Below are 9211 nucleotides of genomic sequence, written 5' to 3'. Positions count from 1 at the left end.
GGCCACTGTAGGTCCCTCTTGCTTCGCGGTGCGTTTCCGCCCGGGGCTCTTGATGTTCTTTTGGCCAGTGGACGTCAGCTGAGACCACCTTAATCGTCAGAGCAGTTTTGGTAATGCTGAACCCCAGAAAGACACATATCCCTTTTCTCATTGGGGTGCCTCTGTCCCTGATGCAGATTCATGTACCTTTTCCCCAGAGCCTTATGGTTTTGTAAACTGAGTCAAAAACAGCTCTCATCGAGACAGCGACAGAAGCTCTCGTTACCACCTGCCACCGTGGCCTCCTTGTCCTATGCTTACATGACTTCTGAGAACCAGGAAGACCCGTTTCTGGAACCTCTTAGTATTTCTCCTGAGGCTGGCAGGAGGCTGTCTGCTTTGAGCCAGCAGCTTCTCCGGCTGTGCGATGTCCCACAGCAATCCCCACCAAGAATTCCTGCAAGGTTTAGGAATTTCCTTGTATTGGTAAGGAAACAGACAACTCAGTGTGACGAAGTCACACAAAAACCCCAGCTCTTGCTTTTTCCTCTTCCGGAAATGGCATCTGTGGGACTTCAGAATGGTCCAGCGTTTGACATACTGTCGTAGGCTGTTCTACAATACAGCCTCTAACAAAACTGGGCTGTCCCAAACCTCAGGTAATAGAATTGTTTACCTTTATACCAAGAAGGTTGGGAAAGCACCAGAATCTGCATGTGCTGTGTGCCCAGGCCAACTTTGAGGAGTTCGTGCTGTGAGACCTAAAGTTCTGAGGTTGTCTAAGACCAAAAAACACGTCAGCAGGGCCTATGGTGGTTCCGTGTGTGCTAAGTGTGTTCGTGACAGAATCAAGAGTGCTTTCCTTATTGAGAGCACAAAATTGTTGTGAAAGTGAAGGCACAAGCACAGAGTCAGATAGCTAAATAAAGAAATGAACCTTTTTTTGAGTCATAAAAAAATCAAAGGCTAAAACCAAACCAAAACAAAACAAAAAACCCCAGTTTTTGTAGTCCTGAATTCTAACTCTGGTTCTGCTAACGATTTGCTTTATCTTTGCTGAGAGGAAGTTAAATTATTTTGCTGTGTAAAGGAATGCACTGGATCAGCCCCACGGGAAGGATGGTTCCTCCACGGATTCAGGCTTATGGGTACTGCATCTGGATTTGCAGTTTGACAGTGTCGGGAACCGTGAGCACTGTGCGGATGAGCACCCACAGCCTCTGTTTCTCACTTCCAGCTCCACCGGTTGTCCCATGTGAGCCTCAGTTACAGGCCATTCCGTGCTTTCTCACCTCTTGGTGAAACAAAACAGTGTCCGGGACACCTTACAACTTGGGGCTGGTTTGAAGATGGGCTATCATGTCTCTGATGGGAGCACTTTGTAAGTCTGGCTGTGTCTGTAGACAGAAGGGTGCTGTGACATGTCTCTGTGCATGGAACAGCCACAGCTGTGAGGTCACAGTGTGGACAGGAAAGCGCTGGAAGGCCCCTGGGCAGCAGCTGCGTGACCCACCCCGAGGAAGGAGTTCCCATAGTCCTGCCTCTGCCTGAGTACTTCTAGTCTCAGACTCACTGTGGCAGGTGCATTATTTGATAGGAATGAGTCCTCTTATTTGTTAGAAAGTTCTCCTTTGAATGCACCAGTATCTGCTGGAACTTCCCTTATTTGGCCGGTCTCCCCATTGAGCACACTTCCTGGTGTGACACGAACCCTCAGAAAATAGCAGGGGAACTAAGAATGGCTGCTTCTTGCCCAGGACGGCTCACCCCAGCCTGACGACCGCTGCCAGGCTGTCCCCGCCCCCCGTGCTCTCGTCCGGGGCCCACACAGGTGCCGTTCCTGTGGCTCCTGACAAAGGTCAGGGTCCCAGGAGCTCAAGTGTCAGGCCACATCGCACCGAGGACCTGGTGCCTGGGCCTGGAAGAGACGGCCTGCTTGTGTGGTCAGCGCAGACCCCACCCGAGGTGGCCCAGTGGCCCTGGTGGCCCCGCATGGTGGCCCACAACTCCTGTCCTTTGCAATGTGGTTTCACAGGCCTCCCATCAGGAGGCAGACGCGCCTTCCCAGCTCACGGATCTGCCTGGGCTCGAGGCTGATCTGGTCAGCAGATTTGGCAGAGAGACAATGTGCCTGTTCTCTGCCAGAAATTTCCCCTATTGGGAGAGCAGGCTGGGGCTGCTTGGCCAGGATGAGAGAAGACCAGCAGGGAAGAGGTGGGGTGTCTCACAGAGGCCATGCTAGACCTGTGGCTGACCGTCCATTGAACGTAGGTGTGTCAGTCGGTCCAGTCACTTTGGCCATCTGGCTCAGTCAGTAGAGCTACCCAGCTTCCTGTAGACTTGTGAGCACTAACAAGGGTCCGTGTTGCACACTGCTGAGTTTTTAGGGCTGTTTCTCACACAGTGTCAGTTTGGCCATAGATGACTGGTACGTACACCTTGCCACCCATGCTGTCCAGGACGGGATTGTCTCTCGTGATGACTCACGTCAAGCTTGTGATCAATCACCTTCATCTCACAAGTTTTACATCTACTGATATTGTGACTTGTGCCATCTTGCATGGTGGCTGTAGCCACACACGGCACGGGCACACGTGAAATGTGCTTCACTGACCTGACATATGCTGTAAATACCAAACACACATCTGATTTTGAAGGCTTCATACAAAAATAAGGAAAAATACCTCACTGATAAATCTTAACATTTTTTAAATGTATTATTGAGAGACAGAGAGAGACAGAGTGTGAGCAGGGGAGGGGCACTGAAGGAGACACAGAACCTGAAGCTGCTCCAGGCTCCGAGCTGTTAGCACAGAGCCTGACATGGGGCTGGAACTCACAAACCCCGAGATCATGACCTGGACCAAGTTCAAATGCTTAATCGACTGAGCCACCCAGGTGTCCCCACTGATAAACTTTATATTGATTACATGTTGAAATGATTACATTTTAGATATATTGAGTTACAGATATTTTGAAGATTAATTTCCTCACCTTCTTTTCACCTTTTTAAATGTGACTACTAGAAAATTAAAATTTATGCATGTGACTCATGTTATGTCTCACAACACCATTCAAAATAGTATCTTTCCAGCCTATGTGTTTATAATTTTATTTATTTACCTCTTTAAAGAGAAAGAGTGTGAGTGGAAGAGATAGGCAGAGGGAGAGAGAGAATCTTTTTTTTTTTTCTTTTTTTTTTACTGGGCAAAGAACTTTATTAAACTTGTTTCAAACTTTATTCCCAGGCTTCTTCAGCTTCATTAGCTGCAAAGAATGAATTGTGTCTAAGCAAACGCTGAAAAGAGCCGTGGTGTCCGAGGGCCTTAGGCTTAAAAATATTAGAGATCTAGATTTTACCAGAACCACGAACACAATTTTGGCAAAGCAGCCGTAATATAAAATGGCAGCTCCCTGTAACTTTTTTGAGTTTTATCTTCTTCAGAAGTTGACTCGATCCCATTTGCTTCATTTTTGGAAGCTTCATCAAAATTCTTTGCACGATCTGGAACTTCGTCATCATCGTCCTCTCTGGTAGCCTGTGGTGCCTTTCCGTCCACAATGTTGTGTGGCCAGGGCTCAGGCTGGTCTTCTTAAACTAGTCAGACCATCTGCACCAAGTGGGTTTAAGATGCTGGGCAGCATTTCTGTCAGCTGCTTGGTCTCAGCGTGGCCTGTGACGGTGAACGTGGTCGCTGCCAGGATGCCCAGACTTTACGGTTGTTAGAGTGGGTCATTGCTCCTGGGTTTGTGAGCATATTCACTTCTTCAGAACCAGAGATGTTGTTTACCCCTAACTTCTATAGAACTGGAGTTTTTTTTATCATCTGCTGTAGCTGTTCTATGAGCCGCCGCCTTCTTTCGGCGAGCAGTTCCTTCCCCACCAGTGCACACATGTGTTTGCAGTTTGCTGAGTTTCTCCTGGTTCATGATAGTTTCTTTCATCTTGTTGGAGCAGAAATGGGACCACGGGGGCCTGAGAGAGAGAATCTTAAGCAGGTTCCATGCTCAGCGCAGAGCTCAACGCAGTGCTCCATCCCACAACCCGGGGATCATGACCTGAGGTGAAAGCAAGAGTCAGATGCTCAACTGGCTGAGCCACCCAGACGCCCCTATAATATTCTTATTTCTGTATCTTATTGCTTTCAATTCTGATCATATCAAATAACATGGAAGCTTGAGCATTATCCCTACTGTTAGTTATCCATCTCAAATTTTGTACTCCAACAAATGATCTTTTCCCGACTTTTATCAAAGTTATTGATTCAAAATAATTCTGATGAGCACACGATCTGTATCACAGCCCCATAGCATTTCATCAAGCAGTTTATTTCACACTGAGAGATGATTTGCCATGCCTGTTTGTACACAGTGATTCAACCGGCTAAGAAGATTCTAAGAGTAGAGCCACGCAGCCTACAGTTTACCAGTTTATCCAGAAGATCTAAGAAAGCTTTTTGTAAAGTGTTTTGCTAAAATCAAAATACACTTGTGGAAATCCAGATCTGCAGAACGGGAGGTAAAGTTGAGATGCACAGAATGAGAGGTGTTCCCCAGTGCACCAGTGAGCCGACCTATCAGGAAGAGAAACCAGGCATGAGTCAACCCAGATGATGACACAGGAGGCTCCTAGGCTCCCCTCCCCCCATGGCCACTCCAAATCTACAGCTACACATGGAGCAATTCCCTCTGAAAGAGATCCAGAAACTGGCTAAGTGATTTCTACACATGAGACAGATGAACAATTACTCACATCTAAGTGTGTGAGAAAGGCTGAGACACCCTTTTACCATAAACTCTGCCCCTGGCATCGTGCCATACAGCCAGGTGGGAACCACAACTCCTAGTTTCTCCCTGAAGAGTAAAGGGTTTGCATCCTACATCCAGCACCCAACTCTTAAGACTCCCACCAGAGGGATGGGCCCCCACAGCCACCAGCTCTGAAAGCCAATGGGGTGGTGTGTCCCTGAGACTCACAAGACCATGGCAAATGGCGAATCAATTGTCAAGGGCAAGCAAGTATGCAGCTGGCTATCCTCCCAAACTCAGCACAGAGAAAGCAGGCAAATTACCCATCTCTCAGTCTTTCCCCGAAAGTGGTTTATCTGCATACTTTAAAATTGACATACAGAGGTCACGCTTCTAATTTAGAAGGCATTAAGGTGCTGGCTGAAATATTCCCCAGAGACTGGGAAGCTGGTAGATACCCTCATCCTTTCGCCCTCCAGCATGCTCCAGTAATAAAACCTAGTTGCCAGTGTCTCCTTGGAAGGTGCCTGTACACACTCGACAGCTTTTGTGGCTGCACCCAAGGGACTGAACCTCAGATCACCTGTCCTCAATAACTGATGGGGCTTGTACTTATGATTCCTAGGGCTGAGGCAGTTCTTTTTTCTCTTTAAGTGATTTCTTTATATTTAAAAAAATAGCTTATTTATTTTTGAGAGAAAGAGTGTTAGCAGGGGCAAGACAGAGAGAGAGAGAGGGCGAGAGAGAGAGTGAGAGCAAGAGCGACAGCAAGAGCGAGAGAGAGAGAATCCCAAGCAGGCTCTGCACTGTCAGCACAGAGACCAATGCAGGGCTTGAACTCACAAACCATGAGATCATGGCCTGAGCTAAAATCAAGGGTTGGACACTTAACTGACTGAACCCCCCAGGCAGCCCAATAGTTCTTAGTGGTCACAGGAGCAACATCTCCTCATCTGCCCCATGTGTCCCACCAATGGCTATACACGCAGGCCCAGCACAGAGGGAACAGGCAAAAATGCCCATCTCCAAGTATCTCCCTAGAAGGGGCGTAATGATTTATTTTCCCGGCTGCTGCCTGCAGGTACAGCTTTTACCTGGGCCTGGGTGCTGACTGCACTGCTCCTCTTTGGGATGCTGATGGGTCTCGGCACACTCTCCAGCACTGGAATCCACTAAGAACAAAGAAAGAGGCTTGGGAAATCTACAGAGTTTGAGAAACAACTAACTAGGAACGTGGGCCAGGCTGACTGATGATGTTCACCTACACAAGACTATTCTTGTCAACGCTAGGAGAGGTGGCTGTTTTAGCCTATGTCCAAAGAAAAGGACAAGATAAATATCCAGGAAAAGATCCTAATTAAACAGTGATAAGTGATTTACTTGATAGAGATTTCAAAATAATGGTTATAAAGATGCTCACGGAGATCAGGAGAGCAATGTATGAAGGAAGTAAAAATTTCAACAAAGAGATAGAAAATATTAATAAGTACCAAATGATATCACGGAACTGAAATACCATAACTGAACTAAAAAATTCAGCAAGTTAAGACAGGGCATTGGAACTCAAAGCAGGGCAGGAAGAAAGGAAGGAAGGAAGGAAGGAAGGAAGGAAGGAAGGAAGGAAGGAAGGAAGGAAGGAAGGGAGGGAGGAAGAAGAATGGAAAATAGTGAAGACAGCTTAAGGGCCTTATTAGACACCATCAAATGGACTAATACAGAGGCTCCTAGGTGGCTCAGTCAGTTAAGTGTCTGACTTTGGCTCAGGTCATGATCTCGTGGTTCATGAGTTCGAGCCCTGCATCAGGCTCTGTGCTGACAGCCTAATTCAGATTCTTTGGCTCCCTCTCTCTCTACCACTTCCTCACTCATACTCTATCTCATTCTCTCTCAAAATTAAAAAAAAATTTTTAATTAAAAAATGGACTAATATATGCATTTTAGGGGTCTCAGAAGGAAAACAGAGAGAAATAGGCAGAAAGTTTATTCAAGTAAGTAATGGCTGAAAACTTTCCTAAGTTGGGGGAAGATGCAGACATCCAGATTCAAGAAGCTAAGACAATTCTAAAGGTGAATCTAAGGAGACCCACACTGAGACTTGTCATTAAATTGTCAAAAGTTAAAGACAAGAAGAGAATCTTTTTTTTAATGTTTGTTTATTTTTGAGAGACTGAGAGAGAGACAGAGTGCAAGCAGGGGGAGGGGCAGAGAAGGAGAAGGAGCCACAGAATCCAAAGCAGACTCCAGGCTCTGAGCTCACAGCAGCAGGATGCACACTCGTGCACGTGGAACATTTTCCAGGATAGATCGTATGTTAGGCCAAAATACATGGTTTATTAAACCAAGTCTTAATGAATTTCAGAAGATCGAAATCATATCAAGCATCTTTTCTGACCACAATGATATGAAACTAGACATCAATTATAATAAGAAAACTGAATAATTTACAGAAATGTAGAAACAAAACAACACGTCCCTCAACAACTGGTGGGTTGCAGAAGAAATCAAAAAGTATACCGAGACAAATGAAAATGGAAGCATGGCATACCAGAACTTACGTGGTGCAGCACAAGCAGTTGTTAAGAGGGAAGTTGATAAACACACACATTGGTAAAAAGAAAGATCTCAAATAAACAGCCAACCTTTACACTTCAAGGAACGTTACACCTAAAGGAACTTCAAAAAGCAGAACAAAGTAGGCCAAAGTTAGTAGAAGGAAGGAAATAAAAATCAGAGCAGAAATAAATTAGAGACTAAAAACACAACAGAAAAGATCAATGAAACTAATTTGATTTTTTGAAACAATAAACAAGATAGATGACCTTTAGCTAGGCTCCGAAATATAGAGATGACTCAAAGAAATAAAATGAGAAAGAGGAGACGTTAAAACTGATACCACAGAAAAACAAAGGACCGTAAGGACTGCCATGAACAATTACACACACACAAAATTGACAACCTAGGATTCCTACAAACATGTGACATCCCAAGACTGAATTATGAAGAAATAGAGGACCTGAATAGGCCAATTACTAGTAAGGAGATGGAATCAGTAATCAAAGCTCTCCCAGTGAACAAAAGTCCAGAGCCAGATGGCTTCACTGGTGAATTCTACCAAATATTTAAAGAAATATTAATATCAATCCTCTCAAATTCTTCCAAAAAATAAAAGATATGGAAACACTTCCAAACTTATATTGTAAGACCAACATTCTTACTCTGATACCAAAGCCAGACAAAGTCATTACAAGAAAAGAAAATGACCGGCCAATTCTCTGATGAACATCGATGCAAAAATCTTCCACAAAATATTAGCAACCTGAATTCAATAATACGTTAAAGGGATCACACACAAGGATCAAGTGGGATTTATTCCAGGAATGCAAAGATAGCTCCACATCTGCAAATGGATTAATGTGATCCACCACATTAATGAAAGAAGGATAAAAATCATATCACCATCTCAACAGATGCACAAAAAACATTTGGCAAAATCCAACAACCTTTCATATAAAAACTCTCAATGAAGTGTGAATAGAGGGAACATCCCTCAACATAATAAAGTCCATATATGACGAACCCATGGCTAACAATATACTCAGTGGTGAAACACCGAAAGTTTTATCACAAACGTAATGAAGTAAGACAAGAATGCCCACTCCAACCACTTTCATTTAAGACTGTACTGCAATCATTCAAGAAAAAGAAATAAAAGTCATCTCAATCAGAAGGAAGAAGTAAAACTGACTCTATTTGCAGATGACATGATACTAAATAGAGAGAACCCATAGCACTGAACTAAAAACTGAACTAATCATGATTTCAGCACAGTTGCACGATACAAAATCAATATACAAAAATTAGTTGCATTTTTATACACTAATAATGAACTATCAGAAAGAGAAATTGAGAAAACAATCCCATTTACAATTGCATCAAAAAGAATAAAATTCTTAAGAATAAATTTAATCAAGGAAGTGATAGATCAATGAACCGAAAAGTACTAAGACATTGATGAAAGAAATTGAAGAAGACATAAATAAATGGAGAGATATTCTGTGCTCATGGGTTAGAAGAATTCATATGGTTAAAATGTCCATAGTATCCAAAGTCATCTACAGGTTCAATGTGATGCCTATCAAAATCCGATGACCTTTTTTCACAGAAGTAGAGCAAACAATCTTAAAATTTGTGTAGAACTTCAAAAGGCCCCAAGGAACCAAAGAAGTCCTGAGAGAGAACAAAGCTGAAGTCATCACACTTCCTGATTTCAAACTATATTCTAAAGCCACAGAAATCATAGTAATGTGGCAGTGGCATAAAAACAGACACATAGATCATTGGAACAGAATAGAGAGCCTAGAAATAAAGGCACACATGTATCATCAACTAATTTTCCACTAAGGAGCTAGGAATCTCCAATGGGGAAAGAAGAGTGTTTTCAATAAACGGTACTGGGAAAACTGGACAGCCACTTGCAAAAGAA

General features: G+C 43.8%; 1 pseudogene; it reads left to right on the top strand.

Moving 5' to 3' along the window:
- Positions 1 to 532: 532 nt before the first annotated feature.
- LOC120248713 lies at positions 533 to 906 on the top strand (annotated as a pseudogene).
- Positions 907 to 9211: the final 8305 nt, after the last annotated feature.

Source organism: Hyaena hyaena, unplaced genomic scaffold, assembly GCF_003009895.1.
Source record: "Hyaena hyaena isolate Hyena2069 unplaced genomic scaffold, ASM300989v1 scaffold_603, whole genome shotgun sequence".
Classification (NCBI taxonomy): Eukaryota; Metazoa; Chordata; class Mammalia; order Carnivora; family Hyaenidae; genus Hyaena; species Hyaena hyaena.
The sequence above is the reverse complement of the archived record's forward strand: the minus strand, read 5'-3'. Positions and strand labels throughout refer to the sequence as shown.